Genomic DNA, 22,886 nt, shown 5'->3' on the forward strand with positions numbered 1-22,886 from the left:
TTCCTTTTCTCATCAAATCTAAAATCACAGACAGAAAAAACATTATTAGTTTAATTCCACTAAGTACTATTTATGACAATTGCTATTCTCATTCATTTTCTACTTAATCACCTATTTTTGAGAGCAAAAAAGCTTTTGGAAGGTCTGACTTCTGAGGAGGGTAAGGAGATTATATAATCAGCCTTTTTGCAACACCAAAATTGGTGTTAAGTCTAAAGAAGAGTTATAGTATATCTGCACATATCATGCTTGTCTAATGTTTAATGGATATGAATTTTGGAAATTGGTTGGAGGTAGAGAATGAAATAAACCACAGGAACTATTTCAGCTGTATTTTTTATGGAAGGTGGTTTGGGGGAAGTTATACGATCTGTAATGATAAAAGGGTTTTTACTTCAACAAAAATAGACAAGTAATTTTGAGCTTAAATACTTGCATAAAAATAAATTCTAAAGGAATTGAACGTTCTGTCAAGAAGCATGCAGTCTGAGGCTAGAATGCTATTTTGTGATAGAACAAACCTTGTGCTTTTTGAGCTGCCTTTTCCTCTTTGTTATTTACACAACAGCAAAGGGATCATCAAAACATACAAAACTACATTCCTGCTCTCATTTTAGTGCTGAGTGCAAAAATTAACAGTTGAAATTTCAAGGATTTAGTTTTCCACGCGTTGCTAACTCTTAAATTTCAACATGACCATATTGCCTGAGCAACTATGGAAGCAAAAAAGCATCCACGGCATAATGATAAGCCTCCTGCAATATAATGTTATTTTTCATGCTGAAGTATTGTTTTCAAGTATTTTTAAATATGCTAAAACATTTAAAAGAAATTATCTTTTTATTATTATTAGCACTAGAAAAATCTGTATTTTCTTTCACAAGGATTTCATTTTTTCAAAAAGGCTGTTGCCATCCCCCCTCACCCCCCAGAAAAAAAAAAAAAAAAAAAAAAAATCCAGAGAAAGTTTAGTCTGAGGCATTTATCCATCTGGAAAACTTCATGTCAAAATGATGAACTTTCATCAAGGTTTTATATAGCACTTCACACAGATAACCAGAAAAGTCTGCCTGCATTTATATATATATATATATATATATATATATAAATGCTTTTATATCTTCATGTGACCATCCAGGCACAAGTAAACAGGTCTAATACAGGTCAAAATCTTAAATTTTCTTATAGATTGATAGTATTTTTGCTTGATTGGGCACAACTTACATATCTGCAATATTTTCAACATCTTAAGTATGTTGCTGCGACCTGGCTATTCCTACTCCGCACAATCACCAGATAGCTGCTGGATGAAAAATTAAACATCTAGGCTTTCTATTAATTTTTTGCAAAACTACAAGCTAAACATACAGGAGAGTGAGAAGCTTCAGAGTGGAAGAAAAGGAGTAGGCTCAAAAAAAAAAAAAAGCATAAGCCCCTTTGAGGTTGATTCTCAGAAACAATTAAGTTAATGGAGGCACACTGATCTGCTCCACTTGCAGAACTGGTTCAAGCTTGTCTTTAAAGGTGCAAGAGAATCACACTGAACTTTGTTCGTACCTGGACCTTGTTCCCAATCATACCCCATTCCTAGCTAAAATTGCAGTGACGAACACGCACCACGCTCCTGGGATTACAATGCTGCCGGTACTTCTCCTGGTAGAGTGGAGAACTACCCAGATCTCATTTCCTAGTCTTAGCAGTGGTGATTATTTTGTCTTCAGATCTCATCAGAATATTTGTATATACCTGGTTCTCTGTTCTGCATCATAGCTTTAGCTGCAAACCCAAGCCTACACACACCACCATCTTCAGCGGTTTCTCAGCACTTGACTCTTTTGATCAGTCAGAGACCAGTGCTCTGGGTGGTATCCAGCCTGCAATCTAGACATAATAGGTTTCCAGCATAGCTTAGGCATAGAAAAAGCATTCTGGAGTCACCATCATTGCACATGTAGCTATTGAACATGACCAGAAATATGCATATGCTGTCAGCATTTTCACCACTTTTGCTGCACTAGTATAATCAGTGATATCTATGCGCTATTTAAAGTGCTAGTGGCTGGTCTACACCAATGTTTCTGTAAATGCTAATACAAACACAGCTACAGTAGAGGGAAATAGGAAGAATTAAGTAAATAAAGCTTGAGATGAAGAACACTTATTCCCTCTTAGAAACAGTTTTCAGTGAGAGTTAACTTTGGCTTTTATATAGCTGTTATCCAAACATGCCTTCTGTTTAACACAAGGCTTTCTTACTGAAGTTCGTACTTCACCACACTCCAAGAACAAATGTACAACAATACCTGGACCTGGTGCCCATACCCACCATGCTGACAGACCCATAGCTGAGAGTATTTGAGGAATACAGTAACAGGGAGAAAAATTAGAAGGCGTTAATTACTGCAGCAAGTTAAGAAACAGGTAGGTACGTTCGTAGTTAAATTATAATGGAAAGCAAATTGTGCTTTTTTTTTTTTTTAAATCTGATTTGGTTGTTGAAATTAGAGCCTAGAGAGTTACAGCTTTCTACTCCTGACTTCCAGATATTCAAGAGAATTGAAGCTGGGAAAAAAAGTTAGGTGCAGAAACTGCTGCTGTTAGGCAGAACCACATGCAACAAGTAGTGCAAGCAAAACAGAAGGTAGAAATACAGGTATGCATGGTTGTACATTCAGTACACGTGCTTTCTAAAATCAACACCAGCACTGAGGAAGTTTCAGAAAGACCCTAAGTATTAAGGCCACTGGCACCCATGCCACTATTCAAATCAGGATTTTTTCAGATCTCAGTACCACAAGCCTACAAAACCACCGCATGTTGAAAGGATGTGACAGAACCACTCATCTCTAGTTACTAGTGCTTTCTGTTAAACTCACAAAACTTCTGATGGATTAATCTCTGTATAAGTCATCAGACAATACGGCACACTCCAAAGGAGACTCTTGAAAAGCCTCTATCCTTTTCCAGCCTGGAACTCAAAGGAAGTGACATTTTGGTCACACAGTGGTGTGACTGCTGCTTCGGTTACCAGCAGGATGGTTTCTGGCTACTGCAGGGCCCCTGCCCTGCTGCCAGCATAGCCGTTCCTGATTTCCATTTATCATCTCTTATGCTGTTCTGTGGTCAAACTGGTTCCAGCAGTTTCTAAGCAGAGACTCCAAGCCTACATCTCAGGTAAATAAAGATCCAACATTTCCCCTTTGCTGGAGCACAGTAAAATCAGAGGGCAGAACTTCTCTGCTTCCAGACAGAATAAGAAAGCTCAGTTACATTGCTTTTCACAAACCCCTGCTCCAGCCCAAACAAGATGTGCCTACAGGACCAAGCATGTCAGCAACAGGAACAAGAACGCTTTGAAAAAAGGAAAATGGCTAGAGGCAAGCTGCTGCAGGAGCTACAAAGAGAACAGCCAACAAGTCAAACCAGCTCCTGGAGCAGCACAGCAGCCAGGGCTGGGCTGCAGCTGAGCTGGTGCTGCAGGAGGATGTAGCAAAACCACCTCTCAAGGTCCTAAAAGAAATGGGTGGTCTTCCACACTGCTGCTCTGGCAGTAATAAGGATTAAAATCAGTCCTTTTTCCTTCAGCTCCCCAACGGGAGCAAACAAATGGCTTCTGAGAGAGTTTGACCCATTTTCCATCTGCCAGTGACCAAACTACAGGTGGTGAAGTGAAGCATTGTCACCCCTCTATGAGAAGAGGGAAAGAGATGTTCTCAAAGCAGAATGAACTGATTCATTGAGCAAAGATTTTTAAATAAGGAAAAAAACTTTAGTACACCAGAACTTTCTATTTTACATGAGTATACATATATATGCATAGGTGCATTCATGGGGGTTTCATGTAAGTTTTCTATCAGCTTGTGCTATGACACCTTGTCCTCCGCAACTTAAAATTCCTCTTTTCCAATAGAACACAAAGCATAAATTCTTCTACAGTGAGTTTTCACTTAAAGCAATTAGTCATTGCTTTCAAGATTCTTTTTTGTCATTACTTTAGTTTCTTGCAGGCACCACATCTGGTTATCTATGAGGTGGACACTCCAATCACCCATGCTGCACATCCTCAAGCTTGTGAGTTTGATTACTCCAAAAGTAGCCATATTCCCCTAGTAATAAGTCCCACTGATAGATAAATTTATTGCCTTAAGTAGAGTACTCCACTAACACAGCATTGCTGCTTTAGCAGCCTGAGCTCACCGTATTATATAGTGCAAACTTATTAAGTCCATTTCATGTTATTTCAGGGTTTCTATATTGCATTTCATTATAAAAATGCCAGTGCCAGACTTGTCCTGGGGCTCTTACATGTGTATTCCAGGTTTTAGGAACCATGGAGCATTATTCTAACTTTACTTATTTATATCCTGATACTCACAGATGTGCATCTCTTAAAAATATGCCAAAACATACAAATATTTTAGCCCAAGCCACGTTATCCAAGCTCTAACCAGCCACAGCTTGAATATTGCCCTGCTTGGAGCTTTCAGAATGTCAGCTTTGCAAGAAGCTGAAGGTTCGTATAGTTTAGGAGCAAGCTATTAAAGGACCCTCCCTACTGATCCAGTTCTCCAACATTCTTAAAGGAATTCGCTCTTTAAGACCTCCATAAAAAACGCACTGAAACCTGCATTAATTCTATTGACAGTAATGGAAGTCATCAAGAGCTAAATGCCTTGTATAGATTTAGATTGCTAGCTCAATTATCAGTGGTTCTAATTCCAGACTGTAAAGCATTTTGTGCCAGTTCCAACTCATTCACTGAGCAGCAGCCATTACTTCTTTCTTCACAGAATTAAACCAAGGGTACTCTGAATGAAAAAGGTAATGGTGGTGAAAAGTAATAAAGCAGGCAGCTGCAAGTTAAATTCCAATCCTCCAGAAATTATGCCTGCTACTTACATTTTAGCAGAATTGAAGTTTGGTGAATGCCATTGTCTCACCTAAACCTCAAGAGAACATAACATTGGAAACATTCCTTCTTACACTCAGTAGCCACCACAGTAATTCCCAAGATAAAGGGTTTCATTGACTTAACAAATTTATAGTGGTAGCAAATCTCACAGAACCAATAGATAGCAGCAGACACAAGAAGTGAAACAGTGTTTTCTAGTATTGAACTTTTCAAGTGAGACAGGTCAGAAATGCCACATGAATGAGCTCCCATAGTACTTCAGAATTTCCAAATGCAGAAAAACGTAAACAGAGTGCAAAGTAGGATAAGACTTCCCAGAAATTCACATCTCCAATTGTTTTGAGGCCCAAACAAGTATTTAGGCTAATCCACGTATCATCCATATAATTTTTTTCCCCTTTTGAGAAGGCTGATTATTTTGATACCAAATAGCTTGAAAAGACCAGTATCTTTTTGTATACACTGAATTTGCAGACTTCATGTCACTTAATATCTCATCTACTGACCCCTGAATTGTAAGAATTTTTTAGTCTCTTCATCGCTGATCAGAAACTTCTCAGAAGTCAGAAAATAACACACAGAAAATCATTCTCCCTTGCTCTTTAACATTTACAAATGAACTTTTAACTCTAAGTCAGTGTACTAGGGAACAAGACTGATCAAAAATGCCAAAATGTGGTATTAGTTCTGTACCTACATTTCTCTGAATAAAGTAGATTAAGTTTTTGTGAGCCCTACAAAATATCTTTCAGAATCTGTTTCTGAAAGATGGGGAAATTTTGAAAAAAGGAAAATCTTTATAGCAAAATAAAAGATTCAACATTTTTTTGCCCATTTTCTTATCACTTTGACCAGTGATGTTTTATAGCACAGATATTCCTGGTGATTTCATATATATATGAAAGTAAATATTGTTTTTTAAAAAAATCTTCAGAATGAATTCAAGACAGGAAATTCAGCGGAAATATAATCTTCCATCGATATAATAATAATAAAAAAGAAAGTATCATGAATCACTTCCATATTTCTGAAAGGAAAAAAATGAAATTATATAAAATGCACTGAAACAATTTAGTTGTGATACATACCTGTTAATGAACAGGTTGCAATAAACTTTGTCATAAGAAAATTTAATTAATGGGAAACATTTTTCAGTCTTGTTCCAAGCAGTTATTTTTACCTCTGAAGGAATAAGGATCTTTAAATCCTGGCACACAAATGCATTGAAAGAAATCCTAGGTCTTATATGGATAGGTCTTTGGACAGTTTTACTAGTGACTTATGGTACTGGGTCAATACACGTCCTCTCTAATATCTTATAAACCAGAGTAGGTTTCAAGCTATTGAAGAAAATGGATTATTCCCCAGAGAAGAGAAAAGCACTTGCCTATTCGCATACAAAATTTGCTGAAAGATGTATGCCTAACCTGTACACTCCAGATGTAAAAAACATACAAAATTTTAATCTCAGTTTCACACACACAAAATGTCTTATGACAGAATTTTAATTTATATCTTCAACGGCTGTTTAAAAAGCTACTTCAATTATGTTTGGGTCTATTAAGCATATTACTATATTTGGGTTTATTCATTAGATCATCACTCAGTACACTGATCTAATAGTCCAGGCAAACAAGTTCCTAATAAAGGATGCAAAGTCAGTATTGATTAAATTGAGCTCCATGCCAGAAGGAAGTTGCTGTTATTTTCAGAAAAAATAAAAAAAATAAAAATAAAAACAATTTGTGGTTTTACAGACCCAAATGGTCTATTCTTTACATTTAGTATTTTGGTTCTTGCAAAGCCAGAAAACAACATTTTTTCTGTTAATTTTAAAAATCACAGCACAGATCTTTACAAAAGATCTTGCTCTGTAGACTGATGCTGGAATAAATATAGTACAAATCTAGTGTTTCATGATATGTACAGAATCACTGATAACAATTAATCAGGTTCTGTAATAACCTGATAAAGGTTCTGTAAATGCATGGAGTTTGTTTCATCTGTTTTCATATTTATCTACTTACATTTTGGTTTATTCATCTATAGCAAAGCACTGACATATAGGCAAAATTTATTGCATGTATTTTCTCCACCATTAAATATTCATTAGTTAATTGACTGAGCACCCCCATAACATTCAGTGGAGGATCCATCATTGTCTAAGAGTTCGTGTAGTATTTTTGACTGCAAAACACGTCTAAACAAAGAAGTGAAGAACAGAGGACAAGGTACCAAACATATCCTAATTTGCAGCATTACTCAAGCTTGTGAGCCTTATCATTTTTAAACACATCACATCTAACTTTAAATTTTATCAAATATTGACAAGATTAAATGTTGCTAAATTACTTTTCATTATTTTTTTTATTTCAGACAATGGAAAGTTGACTTCCAGAGATCTGAAAGAGTTAATAGTGTCATACCGAGGGTATTTCAGTGAGAACATTCCTTATTTAGCTTTCTAGATCACACCATTTCCTTCTTTCCACCCAGAAAATAGGTTTCGTTTATGGTTTCAGTATGGTTCTCTATTAACCTGTATAGCACAAAGGGAGATTGTGATATCTTTCTGGGTGGCAGTGATATGCTGATTAACTTACTCCTAATTACAGGCGACTCCAACAATTTATTTTCTCAATGACTGGCTTCAAAGGATCCCCCAAATCAATGGGAACTGTGGTGGAAGCACAGTTGTTTTTTGTTTTTGTTTTTTGATATATAACTATGTATTAAAGACTTAGTATTAATTGCAAGCTTATGTATATAGGCCTAAAAAGCTTTGTAATAGGATATGCAGCATTTCACTCTTAAACCATCCATCCACATCTGGTATAGCTTAGCAGTGACTTAAAATCATTACCGTATGAAGGCTCCTTTCTAAGTTATGCAAAATGAACCTACTTAGTCCAGTTTTTAAACTGAGGAAATATCCACATCACAAAAGACCCATTAAAACATCCTGCAGAGTCTCCAAGGATTTAAAAAATGAGCTTACTTAGCTGAAGTAAAATTTATTATTATGTTCTTAAGTCACTGCTGATTCATTTTCTGCATGCTGTAACCATACTGGATAATGCCATCAGATATATTTTGTTGCATATTGTACTTTAAACTTCTTAGGTTTATTCCCAATATGACTGGAAATAGTGCATCATACCCATTAGATGGCCACAGAGGAATTTGCAATGTTCATGTTATTTTGACAGGAGCCGAATGGAAGTCGGAGCCTGTGGAGTCTTTGAGCAGCAGTTAACTTGTGGCCTGGTTGTATCAGCTCTTAACTCATTCTCCCTCGGCCTCTTACACCCCACAGCAAGCCCCTTCAGCCAGCAGCAACCCAATTCCCCTCTCTTTTACTTGAGCTATCTCTTCCCAAACTCTTTCTTCCTTCTCCCTTCCCTTTATAACCCTCACCAGCTGGGCTGCCCCCAGCCACCTCCCTGTGTTGTGTTGGGCAGCAGGGTGCCCGTGTGCCCCAGAACAGGGTTTGCCTCAAGCCCCCTGACCTGCCTGTCCAAGCACCCAGAAGGCACCTACTCCTGTGTTCAGGAAGAATCACTGAAATCTTTTCAGTAACCACTAGAACAAGCAAGATTACATGCCAGACTTCTCTTCAAGGCAGTGCCAGGAAAGAACTCGTGTCAGAGGAGACACTTCATCCCCTGGCTCCTGCATTAACAGAGGGACTTGGAAGCTACCATCCACTGTCACAGCTCAGAAAGAGGTCAAATCCTTTCTTCAAACAACTGGCTTCTGTACTCATAGGAAAGGTCACACTTTCCTCTGGGTCCCATTTCTTTGTATACACAATGCAATTTTCTCAGACTATTGAAAACACATGACAAATCAGATGGACTCAAAGCTGAAATTCCCTGCATCTCTGAAAGAGCACAAGTTCCTTTGCTGCCAGGGTATTAATGTTTGCAATAAATTTTTGGAGACAATTCTCTTTAAAAAAAAAAAAAAAAGTAATAGCAATAAATATCTGACCCGTCAATAACTGATAGAGCAGCTACCTAACAGGGCTGTTGTTAAAGATCACATAGGAGCTCACATCACAGACTGTGAATATCCTCTCACACACCTGACAGTGTGGGTCGTTCCTTTGCAGGCCTGCACTCAGACACGCACAGTGTGTGTTCGGGAGCAGGAGGGAGGAGATACTTGGGACTTCTGTATGCATTTGTATGACTTCATCTGCCAAGTCTCTCTTTCCAGAGTTCAGAATAACACCACCAATAACCATAGCAATATAAAACCAGTACCAAAACAGATCACAAATACTGTGTTCAGCTTATTTGCTCTTGGGGTCTACAAAAATAGCCAACATCTACTAGGCATGTCTAAAGTTGTGTTGAACTACCTTAGCAGATGGAGCTGTGCAACTTAGGACTAGTGCTTTTACCACCCACTTATTTTGTCACTGTTTTCCCACTTTGTCATTAAATAAGACTTCGTTCTCAGAGGCTATCATAAATAATTCCTGTAAATTCACATTTTAAGTTTGTAATCAAGCTTTAACTCAAATAACTCACTAGCAACTGATGCAAAAATTGGTTTTCTGTACAAGAAACATTCTGGCATTTGATATTAGAAAGCTTTTACACTTCAAATAAAAACAAAACAATATCAAGTGGACTAGCCCTTCTACGAAAAAAAAAAAAAAAATCAATGAGTTTTTGAATCTCACTTTCAAACCACAGAAATCTTACTTGGCCTTCTAGAAAATAAAGCTATCCATCTCTAAAGCTCTTGGCACATTCCTGAAAACTTACTTTCAAAATATTTCAAGAATTCAGCCAGGATAAAATATTCCAAGTTTGGTAAAAATTTTGGCAAAGAATTCATGTTGACTTCTTGAAAAAATGAATTTAAAACCCAGCTGTGTAATATTACTGGTGCTCAGTTCTTAACCAGCTTTCTAGCACATAAGAAATACTCTAGCACTCCAGAACATTACAGCAGCAACCTCAGCTTCACAGATGATACTAACAACATTTGTATTTTTTTTTGTTTTTTTTTTTTTTTTGGCAGAAAACAGAGGAGCAAGTTTATTCCCAGAAATTGACAGCCACCAAGCCTTTTTTCAAACCTTTGAACCTCACATGAGGCACATGCATTTCAAACTGTTTTTCCCCTTCCAAGGATTCTGCTTCCGTTCATTCACTTTACCACATAACACTTTCCTAAGGGAAAATAAAACAAAACAAAAAGATAACCATCCCCACAACATGAGAAGATTCTGGGCCTGACGCTCATTAATGACTCCAATAAGCCTTGGATAAGACCCATAGGCTTATCTTTCCATTTTAAGTGAAACACGAGAAGTCAACAGGAGCAGAGTTAGAACTGCACCAAGAACTAAACACGTGAGGCGAGTTTCATTGGCATACTAAAACAAGTCCAGAGAAGGGCCTCAAAGATGACCAGATGGCCGGAGCACCTCTCCTATGAGGAGTGGTTGAGGAAGTTGAGTTTGTTCAGACTGGAGAAAAGAAGGCTGTAGGGAGGCCTTATAGCAGCCTTCCAGTGCCTAAAGGGGTCTACAAAAAAGCCAGGGAGGGACTCTTTGTCAGGGAGCATATAGGGCAAGGAGTAATGGTTTTAAACTGAAAAAGAGTAAGTTTTGGTTACAAAGAAATTCTTTATTCAGACGGTGGTGAGGCCCTGTATCTGGAGGTGTGCAAAGCTAAGTTGGATCAGGCTTTGGGCAACCGGATCTGGTGGGAGGCGTCCTGCCCATCACAGGAGAGATGGAAGCAGAGGGGCTTTAAAGTCCCTTTCAACCCAAACCATTCTATGATTCTATGAAACATGAAGATGTATATCAAATTGATGATAAATTGAGCTACATCTATATTTTTAGATATCTTCTAAAGAGTCATTGAACCGAAATATGTTATTGAAGCAGTGCCTATTTCAACCCATTTGAATCTAAGTTTGATCTGTGGTATTTGAAAGATACACCTTGGAAGAGACTGTTAAAATGCTGCAGACAAACTACAAACTGTGCTGAAGTTTAACCAACTTGGGAGTGTCCTGTTTACAAGTAACGCAGCAATTCACAGAGGTTTCATTGACATAAACAATAACATTGTATTAGTATATCATTAAGTATTTTTAAGTACAAGTTTCCTGTGAAACTGGACTAACTTTTGTTAGTCACTGGAATAGGCTGCCCAGGGAAGTGGTTGAGTCACCATCCCTGGAGGTCTTTAAAAGACGTTTAGATGTAGAGCCTAGGGATATAGTTTAGTGGAAGATTTGTTAGCGTTAGGTCAGAGGTTGGACTCGGTGATCTTGGAGATCTCTTCCAACCTAGACTATTCTGTGATTCTGTGAAGGTATTTCAGGATTTCTTGAATCAGTTTTTGGAAGGAAATTTGAACCATTTCTACAACACACATTCCATATTCCATTTACCTACTCATTCTCTAGACTTTGTTGAGCACAGTTGCATTTCCATTTTAGCAAATATAAACTCATTTATTAAATGATACGTAAAACACATGTAATTAAAATTAAGTGCTTGTTTACTATTTGTCTGAACACAGAACTAAACAGCAAGAAATCCATTTTCATTTGGCCTTTTAATCATCAGTACATTTCTGTGTGAAGTTTAAATTGTAAACAAAGATGTTCACTTTTGGCTTTAACCAAAACTCAGCCTTCTTATTATCATACAATAGTAGTTATGAACCACAAATAAGAATAGGAAAGCTTTAATAGAGTCTTGTAGCACAGGTCATATTTTCCCTCACTTTCAGTGAAACGCTTTGAAAGGCTGGGTTAAAAGGCACTGGGCATCCTGGCCCAGGAGATAACCACCTTTAAGGATTCTAGGCATAGATCATTACTTCCCATAAAAGGGTTTAATCTACCAAAATGATTCTTCTACTGGCTCCCTGCAGGGAGGAGGGGAATCTTGGACTTCCTTCCACTAGGCTGTCAGGTTATGCTATTTTGCTGATCCAACAATCTTCAAGTACCAAATGCTAATCAGCCCAAGACAGGTTAATTATAATCCCTGAGGCTTTCTCCAGACTAAGAGAATATTGTTAAAAAAATAAAAATCTAAGCCCTCCCCATACCAGCGTATTTCCTGGCTCCAAATGCTATCAAGTTTCACTTTCAGAAGCTTGCAGATGGGGTGTGGAGTGGGAAATACCCCTTCACAGACTCAGGGTTTGCTGAGGTTGTGAACAACTCTGCCTTCACTGTGGTTCCCCCATAACAATGAAAACACCAGACAAATCAAACTAATGTTTCTCAGAATTGTAATTCATCTTTACACACTTGATTGACTGCCCAGAGTCTGAACTTGTTAGGGATTAGTTTAAGATATTGATTTGTAAAAATGCTAAAAAAAAAAACTTTCATACTGCAGCAACAATTAGCACCCAAGGAGAACACTGAGAAATACACAATTCAATTTAAAAGCCATTCAAACAAAGCTTAAGAAAAAAGTGCTGTTAGAAAAGTGTTTAATACTAATTTTAGGTGCTCAGACTATATTAGCTTGCTTTATATTACACACAACCTTAATTTTTTTATTTTTTATTTTTAAAAGATGGATATTTGAATCAAAGCTACATGGCAGTACACAAGTGAAGGAAGACTAAACTGAATGAATTCTAAACAATACAGGTTAAGCACGGGGTATACTCTTACTCTTTACCACTCTCGAGATGCCTTTCCTGTCATGTTGCTCTTCCTTGACCTATTGGCACACGAATTGAAACTTAACATCCTTAGCTCACTTGATGGTTACAGTTAATCTGATTTCTATAAATAAATACATATTTATTAGACTGGAAAGAGAGCCATCTCCAGAACCCTGGTCAGCCTAATTTGGAACAGATGTTAGCCCTGTGCATTGTACAACTCAGGTTAATGCACACCCATCAGTCATTAGCTGTTTTGGGTTGTTTGTTCTGTGACCAAAAATAATCTAGACAAAAAGGGTTTCATGCAGCTCAATAAGAGGCATTTTAATGAGTCAGCAATGACTGAGAACTAAGAAGACAGCTTTTTACGCAATAATTCTTCTCAAGCTCAAATTATGGAAAGAAGCCCTTCAAGATCATGGAAAAGCCTGGTGGATCTCCCTTCTTCCCCCCCAATAAAGGAGTAATTTACTTTTATAGCAAAATAATAGGCACGTACGGCCTCAAGAAAAGGTGCTGCTACCTCTCTGTTAATATAGAAATCACTTAAACTCAGACAGTGGAGATATATGCCCAGTCTTTTCAAACTTAATTGTGGAATTAGGCTTATATTTTCATTAAGCAGGGTTAAGTATTTGACAAACACTACTTACGAAAGGTAATTCTTGTGTTGCCAAAAACAGCAGACTGACTTTTGGTAAGTCTTCTCCTATGCAATCCTTTATCTCAGGATAAAAATCACAACAGCTAGATTCCTTCCTTTAGATTTTCACATTTTACTTTCAGCACCCACATCTGCTGCTCTTTGCCAACGTTCCCTTGGGCCGTTCTGGCTGGCATCTGCTACTGTCTTGCCTTGTATACACACATGTGCATAGTTAATTTGATTGTAGCATCACCCAGCATTTGCAGAGTGCTTCACAAAGGGGATCAGTATCACTACGTCCATTCAGCAGGTGAAGAACAGGAGGCACATGTTCAGAAACAATTTGCAAGGGGCACATTCACTATCAGAGCCAGAAAGAGACTCCAGGTTTGCTTCCAGTACTACACGATGCTTGCTGCTCAAGCCTGCATTTCTCGTTAACATCGTTTCTCCAGCCAGCTGTTTTGTATGCCACCTTACATTAAAATTCAAATCAAGCAAGTCCTCATACCAATTTCAGTACATTTTCATGACAAGTACAGAAGGGAGAGCATCTGAGATCTTTAGCTCACTCCAACATTAATCTAGCACTACTGTTCAACATAACTCACTACATAGACCTTCAGCTTGCTAACATCTTCCTCCTTTCTCCACATCATCCCTTTAAAAGCTAAGAGGAAACAATAGGGATTTAAGGGGGATTTATCTCATTTGATTAAAGTGACTACAAGTTGCAATAAAGGATGACATGGGACCAACAACTTAAACTGGAGACCCAATCTAATTCAAAGTAACATGATGAAACTGACTAAAACAAGTAATTACAATGTATCTGCACAATTCCACGAAAACCAGAAACAAGTCTCTCAGTTAATTTAAAGGGTTACTTAAAAAAACTATTACATCATAAACAGGTGCCAAGCACTTGTAGGGTTAAAATTGTTTCCTTCTAGAAGAACAGTCATCACTGCTGCTGAACTACCTCTGTTCCTGCATCACGCACAGAGCATATTTGGACTGCCCTTCTCCAGATGCAAGAAAAATGAAAGTCCCCTAATTTGTTTTCCAGGCTATCAATGCAAAAACTGAAGTGGTCAGCAAAAACTAAACTGAGGTGTTATTGTTAATGACCTAGTTAAATACTAAGACAAAGTTCTGAGAAGGAACAAGACTAGATGGCATGTTAAGGACCTATAAAATATAATACACTGCATATTTTAACAACTGACCCTTAAAATGGCAACTTTCTTATCTGCTGTGTCACTTCCTCAGCAACACCCCCTAGACATGGCGAAATCTGACAGATAGCAGCCGTTTTTACCTGAAGCTATCAGTTTGGTGTGGGTTTGTTTGTGTGTGGCAATCAAAATCCAATTTATCATTCTCATAAGATTTGTTATGTTTTGGGATACTACCAGTGCAGATTGGAGTGCAAGGAGGATACATACTTCTTGGTACAGAAGTGCCCTGGCCAGGGAATTGGCCTCCTCAGCAGGAATAGCTGCTTCTAAACGTGATCTAACACACTTGAAAATTGTAAGCAGCCTAGAGTAGCCACATTAAACAGCTTTGAAATATATCCTCATTTGAAAACATTCTGTCAGTAGCACTCAGCTTTCAAGTGCAGTTCTCCATGATGGAAACAAAGTGTTTAAAAAAGTCTCTTTACTTTTGTCACTGCTAACTAATATTTTGAGTTTCGTGAAGGCTCATCTTGCAGTATCAAATTAAAAATCATCTTACCCAGCTCTCAGGCAATATCTGGCTCCTTTGTTTTTGGTTTGTATTCAGTACAAGCTCTATCGGCCCTTAACAAATACCTGTCAGAAATCTGTAATTGTTTATTGAAAGGACAAACAATACAAGTTGCCTGTTCAGCCTTATTTTTCAGGGGGCTCAGTTACAAGCATCTAAGGCTGCACTTTGCAACGCAAACCAAGCATTTCTCCTTACATTCCAACTTCCTACCTAACAAACCTAACATTTCACTGGGCAGGTATTTGGCTTTTAGACTTCTTTAAATATCTGTTTTGTTGAAATTATTTTTACTTACTCCCTTGACAGTAGTCTACCACAGCAACCTGTCAAACAGAGGACAAGCACTTACCTAGTTGGATGAAGGAAACAGTTTTACAACTTGTAAAACAAGTGCTCTATATTTATTTTAAATAAGCAGTGTGCAGAACTTTTTTTCTGTTGCCAACTAAGCATAGGAAGCTCTGGCTTCCAGCAACAAACGGGTAAATTTTTATTATTTACTTGGTTTGAAACAGTAAGCTGTTTGCCTAAAATGACTGGCAAGCAGGTTCCCTGCTCTTGAAAGACTAGAGTGTCCCCAAGCTAATCATGTTAAGTCACATCCTAATTTAGATCAGGTAACAGTCTCAAGTCCCTTGAGCTTTTCTGCATCTCCAATATGGGCTAGTCTTATCCAGGACATTCAACTGGAAAAGCAAAAACAAGTAAAAGGAAAAAGTCAACCCACAGAAAATCAAAAATACACAAGAAAGTGCAAAGACAGATTAAAGATTCTTCTGTTTGAAGAGCTATACTAGAAATAAGAAAAATAGCTGCTTCTCCCAGGTCTACCAAAGAAATTTGGGCAAGTTGTAGTACAAATTCCTCATCTATAAAAAAAAAAATCACAGAAACAGTGTTTAAACTAAAAATTAATGCAATCTACTCAGGAAAGGGATCATAATTTCTTTTATATATACATATATAAAATATGTATGCATAGCCCCTAGCACTATAAAGGTCCTTCTCAAATTTTGGTGCAGATATCTGATTTATTTTGTTATTTTAAAACATAATAGACCTGAAGTCCCCTAAGCTCTCTCTAAAAAGTAGTTTATGAAAAGTTATACAGAGACAGTCCAGAGGAAATGAGTATTTTTCTTTCCCCAAGGGATTAAAAAAAGACAGCTGGGTATAAGAGCAATTTCAGGAGTAACATTCAGGAACAGAAAGCTGAAATAGCAAGATACAGATGAAACCAATAGGCAATAGAATTGAGCAGGAGCTGAAAATGAGAAATGCAAGTCCAATGTAATATCTAAGGAGGAGTTATGGAGGTGGAGTGAATTTTAATACTGAAGAACTGACTTGGATACAAGTTTTTAACCTGGAAAGAAAACACTGAGAATGACACAGCAAAAAAAAAAAAAAAAAAAAAAAAAAAAAAAAAGTGGGCATGGGGATGAAAAATAAACCATACCAAAAAGTCACAGTAAAGAGGAAAACAAACAACTAGCTTTCTATCCAGATACATGCCTCCTGTATTTTATCCATACACCAAGCTAGAATGCAATTAATGTTATTTTCTGACCTTGCAGCAAATTCATGTCGGCATCCTAATCCTGAAACTATGAAAATATCCCCATTTACAATCATAATAGATTTATAGTTTGACTGAAAACATATCTAGTCATTGCAGTTGAGTGCTTCCTCACCTGAAAACCAGGACCTCTATTAGTACAACCTAAGGCTAACAAAGGCTGTCTTTAAGTGTGTCAGCTCCCCCAGGACACTGTACCGTGGGGGCTGAGAAATCTATTTCATGGAGCTATTTCCTCCTAGAATTCACTCTCAGGTGAAAGATCTCATTGCCAAAGAGACAGAGCACATTTTTCAGTGTTAGCTATTTTGGCTATATGCTTTGGCATTATGCTTGGTGTGTGTAACAAAGTTATTTGCCTTGCTGCACTATCAGTGCACCGGCCTTTCTGGGTCTGTGCTCAGCTTCGCAGAAGTCCAGCTGCCACACAGGGGGTCCTGTGGTTCCCCTTGCACTTTGTTTTGTAGTGCCTCACCCCAAAACAGTCATCTGGAGAGCTGACTACCTGCCCTGGCTGCTCTTAACAGTTCTAAAAGCCACAGAGCTGACAAAGGAAGGAAGGTGTCATTACAATCCACAGGATTCATCCTCCACCCTTGGCTTGGAAGGCACTGATTTCCATAGGACACGATTACCCCACAGGCTGGAGAGCATTTCACTTACATTTTTAAATTATCTTAATTTCTAGGTGCTTTAGAGACATTCACTCACCAGACAAGAGAGTTCCTTGTTGTCTGGCACAAGGACTGAATACTGGACAAACAGCAGGAGGAGATGGCACTTGAGCCAAGCTGGCCAGGGCAAGTCCATATCTGACAAGTGCCGTGAGAATCGAGAGTTCACGCAGAGCAGAGAGGATTTCTGGCTTTAAATGTCTTGTCTGGAAGCGCCAGACATTGTGAACTGCACAGAACTGATTTTTTTTTGACCTTGGAGAGATGCAAAGCTGAGTCAGCCTTGCTGGGATTCAGAGCACCCGACTCTAGGTATTAGAAACGTATGCTTCAGCCATGGAACAGGAAGGGAAAAGCTGTCCGTGGGTTGGTAGTTTTATCTTTCTCCACCACCTCCTTCCCTTTTCCTCATGAAGAAAAGCTTTGCTGAAGACATTTCAGGAATTAAGAAAGTTTTGCTTCAGGAACGCACGTTTTGGTACTCAAAAATTTTTGGGAGGACCCTTCCTATGTACTATATATATTACTAGCATAACCACTGACATAGTTAAAACCACTATGGCCATACCAAGCCAGTTAATGGATTTAAGTGTTTTTACACCTCACGTGACAGAAGTGAAGGACAGTTAGGTGCTTTCATTTTAAAGTCAATAGAAAACATTAGATATGAAACTGAACATGAGAAAGAAAATGCCCCACATGCCTTTTACATAAAAGGAATAACAACATAGGACCCTGCTCAACAGACATGGAGCCTTTAAGATAGGGGCAGCATATGCAATTTTCCTTATTTTTTTTGCTGCTAGAATCTGCCTTAATGCATGGCTCCTTCCAGCAAAAGAGCAAAGCAGAAAGCACTTTTCTCCCCTCTCATCCACCAAAATATTAACACTCCGACATACAAGAGTGCAAAGATGGCTAAGGGATCATCTTGTAACTAATTTATCATTATCCCAGTAACAGTGTAATGTCTCAGACTACATACACTTACTTCACTACATAGCATAGGCCATACTTGAAATGCAAAATAAAAATATATTCCAAATACAAACATAGCATCTTATATTTTTTCTTTCCATTCTGACCAGCAGAACCTCCCCCTGCAGCTGGGGGGGGGGGGGGGGGGGGGTCAAAAAAAAAATCACATACAAGCACATCACAAAAACAAGTCAAGCCCAAAACGCTGTATTTCTTCCATGACACAGCAGTAATTTTTACAGAACTAGGACATGAAAAAGGATTTATTTTTCTTTTGAATTCCTAAAGTAACTCTTAAGGAAATACTTCACTGGCATTTGGGAAGGCCACCAGACCTAATCAATACCTGAGCACTTCCAATAAAGACCTATGTGCTTTGGACTTGCCAGGGATGAGTTTCTGGGCACAGCCCCATTCCAGACCTACTGTGATGACACACCCACTGCTGTTCTACTGCTACATGACAGAGGGTAACGTCTAGAATAAAGTCAACTCATCTTTAAAGAAGAAAGAAGGCTTCCTTCCACTGAGGACATGCTCTGATCCCTGCTCAAGAGACTTTCCATCATTGCATGCTGGTAAAACAAATCCACAGAGCATTAAAACAGCACCAACTTCAATTGCTGGAGTTGGGTTTTGCCCCAGCTCCCACAGCTGTTTTTGGAGGAACCAAGCTAATGCTTCTCTCTACATTCAGTGCTAACCTATGTAGGAACCATTTTATTGATGCCATGATAAAATCTTTTATTAAATAAAAGGTTAAAGGGTTACATCCCTTCAGTTCATGAGTATACATCCATCTCCAGCCACTTGTCAGCATGAAACTGCATATACAAAGAACTGCTTACCACATCAAGGGTCCAAATGCATCTATTGAGGGAAGGAATATATGCATTTTCAAAATGTTTTACCTTCTGTAAGGATGATTCAATAAATCCAGTAGTGGAACAAAACTAAAAACAACACAGCTTTCCTACTACTGAATACAGTCTCACACAGAACGGTTCCAATTATGAATATACCTCAACAGGAATTGAAACTGTATTACATCTGAAGTGTTTCTGCATTCAATCATACTCTGACTCAGGCAATCAGGTTTGCTCTTCATAGCAAGACCCTCTTCATCACTCCACGCTCTTCCATAGCCTCCCACACAAACCTCGGTGAAATACTTGGGCCTATATGAAAATGGAGCAGCCTCTAATCAAGGCATTCAGCTGGAGTCAGAAGCAGCTGAGATGTTCACCAAGAAACTAATAATGTCATTGCAGCTCCATTATTAGCAGGTATTTCCCAGGGCAAATAATACTGTGAGAGAAGGGAGCGGAAGAGTAACAGGAACTTGAAATATATAAAACATATATTTACATAATATACAAAATAATAAAATATAAAATAATATAAAATATAAAGAAAATATAAAATAATATATATTTATATATTATATGTTTGAAAAACAACTATTTTCTTCTTCATTATGGAGGAGGGGGGGCAACCTACCTCAGAGGCTTCATGGCGGATCACAAATTTGTTCACAAATACTGTCAAAAAAGTTTTCCTCAACGTTTACCACAAGATAAAAATGTGGGGAGTCGCGTCAAGTTTTGTGGTAATATAAAATACACCAATATCAATAATGGCATATGTCACCCCAGTATTTCTTATGCTCACCCCTTATTAAAGGCTCCATGATGTTCCCTAAAGCTGGGAGCTCAATGCATTGCTCACCAGCTCTCCACACCTGTAATTGTGCTATCAGCTGTCCCGCCCTCCCTCTTGCTAACTCATACCTTCCGAGTTTGCCTGATGAGAGCACAGCAAACCACTGCTTTCATCCTGTAGAACACCTCACTGATGAATAAAGCAACATCATCCTAATGTTCATTTACAAGCATTTACTTTGTGTTTTTCAGTACAGGAGGAAAATTAAACAAAAAAGCAATTAATGTACCCAGACCATGCTGAAAATAGCACGAGATGCCGAGCAGACTGTCTGATTAAAATACAGGAGCTCCATTCCAGCTTGTGCCAGACATGACCATATCTATCCCTATGAAAAATAATCAGATCTCATTGTATTTAGCACTCCATACTTGATAAAGTATAAGGGACTAAAAGCCACAATAAATAAATACATCACTAAAAAATTTGTAGTTGCTATTTTTTTTCTTGCTGCACTTTTCAAATATAAACTACACAGGCAGAACAGAGCCAGAGACCACTCCCTAATTCCTAGTGGACATATTGATCAATTAAAATGACATGTGTCTGGTCTTTTCTTTCCTTCTAACAGCAAGCAGCTGAAAGACTGAATCTTTTAAACATGCAAAAACAATTAACAGTGTTATATACCATCCAACAAGATTAAGTTAAAGCAAAAATCAGCCTGGCCTCCAGAAGCAAGACATCAATACAAAAATAAACAAATATTGGATGTTGTAAAGAGTTACTAAATATCACAGGCATATTTCTAACCAATTTACTAAACATGAAAGATACATATTTTCTTCCCATCTTAATGGTGGAAGCCTTTATAATTATTTATATTCTTATTTTATGAATAGCAAAAGCCCTCAATGTCTGAATCTTTGGCTGCACCTTTTACTGCAGTTGCAGCAGAAAAAAAAAAAAAAGACTTGCTTTCCTTCCTGCAACAGATCTGAAATTCACTAAGCTCTTATTACAGAGCATTATACAAACAGATGGAAAGGCAAACAGTAGAAAAGCTAATAGCTACTGCACTTTCAGAACACCTGGTTATTGTTTGACAATCATATCAACATTTTGCTTTTTTAAGGATACTAACAGAAATAGGATAGTACTGAACCATGTTTTAAATCAATACAGTGCCAGTCACCAGCCCTGATACATGAAGTGTTTTCTGGACTATTTTGGTAATGGAAGGCCGCTGGAAATAAATAGGTAATATTCATGGTATCGAAAGACAGCAGGTTAAGAGACGAGCTACACATCCAAGAAATACTTAAATAAAGAGACAGGGAAAAGAACAAGCTACCTTTATGGCATTAAAACTGAAAACAGCTATTCTTTCCATTTAAGCATACCAGATTGTAACAACTTCAATTGGATTGTGAAATTAAAATATATTCTCTGCAAATCTTCAGTGTAACACTGCAAATTCAAAGACAAGTCCAAATATTCAGACCGAATGCGTTTTCTATAGGCCTTTGTCTTAGCCTGTCTGCCTGAAAAATAATATTTAGGCATGCAGCATCTTTTCTCGGCATGATTTTCACAAGGCAAAACCCACACATTCTCATATTAGGATAACCTCATAAAACAGGAAAAATAATGGTGCAATTAAGACCAGCGCAGCATTTTGCACTTACCGTGTCCTGCTCAAATCATCCTCTTTTGATGTTTACAGCACATCTGTAGGATGCAATACTAGGAGGTGCCTTGTGTGACCTGCTGCATGATGCTGTGACATCAGTTCAGATGATGCAGCTCATTATGGGAAAGGCTGCTGTTGCTATGGCAACCGGGATGTGAGACGAATCCTTACTGCATTTCCAGGGGAGCCCGAGACAATACGGAAGCCCTTTAAAGAAACAGACAAAATGCAAACAGGCTGTTAAAGTACTGTGCCACGGATCTGGGAGTCCATGTTCGAGTACACGCCTTTTATCAAGCAATGTTTTTGACAAATTATTCCAGCATGGTGATACTGAATCAAGATGTGCGAGCTACACGTGATTCTCATATTTAAAACTTAATATCGTATGTATCAATTTAAGGACAAATTTTACCAGTCAAATTTCTTTATTTTAAATAAGGCTCTCTTAAATGATAAAGTCAGTAGTTTGATTTTAACACCAGGGCTGTACAGACGATTGCTATTTTACAGTATTTTAAGAAGTGTGCATCTTCCCCCTGCCCCACCCTGCTCCTACATCCAATCTGTCATTTTAAAAAAATATCTCGTTGCCAGGGAAAAAAGCACCCGGTACTTCAAAGCGATCACATTTTGCACTGTTGGGTGAATGACAATGAGTTTTTTGAAAAACGGCTTTTTATTCACAAGAGTGTGAAGAAGTTTCTAGCCAACCAAGTAAAAATCTCCTTATCATTTTTCAACTGGAGGGTGACCCGCACTCCCATCTGCATGCTGAGTAGCCAGCCTTTCATCTGCCCATCAGGCAGACAGCCCATGGGGGACTGAAAACAGCAGGAAAGCCGGGTGCCTGGCGGGGCTCTGCTGCATCCCCACCTGCCAGGCACAGCAGGGCAGCCACTGTGGGGACAGCCACCTCGTACTCTGCCCAGGGGCTGCAGTGGGAGGCTGAGGCTATGGGCCTCACCTTCAGAGGCAGCAATCCACACCCGTCCCCCATCCGTAGAGGTGCTGGGAGGAGGAAAGGCTGTGGGCGAGCATTAAGAGGAGCTGTCTGGAAATTAAAATGCATGACTGAAGAAGAACCAGAACAGGTTTTGGCTACCTGCCAGTTCTACTTGGATGAGAAAAGTTTCTGGCAAAAACTCCTCTCCCCAGCCATGACAATCCCTTCTACATGGTTGGAAAAGCGCACAAAAGGCTGGGCACCATGCACTTGGTATGCCAAGGCCCAGAGCGGCACAAAAGCCGAACCTGACCCAGGAAGCCTCAATGTCCTGAAGGTGGCCGGTAAATACTGCTGGCACTGACTGA

General features: G+C 38.5%; 1 protein-coding gene across 5 annotated transcripts in view; it reads right to left on the minus strand.

The window, feature by feature from the left end:
* AKAP6 (A-kinase anchoring protein 6) overlaps positions 1-21,779 on the minus strand; it is a 273,748-nt gene extending 251,969 nt beyond the window's left edge. For all 5 annotated transcript variants that reach the window (XM_035328142.1, XM_035328137.1, XM_035328141.1 and 2 more), the window contains exon 1: positions 21,568-21,779. The gene's annotated coding sequence lies outside the window, so the exon portion shown is untranslated. The remainder of the gene's footprint in view (positions 1-21,567) is intronic.
* Positions 21,780-22,886: the final 1,107 nt, after the last annotated feature.

Source organism: Oxyura jamaicensis, chromosome 5, assembly GCF_011077185.1.
Source record: "Oxyura jamaicensis isolate SHBP4307 breed ruddy duck chromosome 5, BPBGC_Ojam_1.0, whole genome shotgun sequence".
NCBI lineage: Eukaryota > Metazoa > Chordata > Aves > Anseriformes > Anatidae > Oxyura > Oxyura jamaicensis.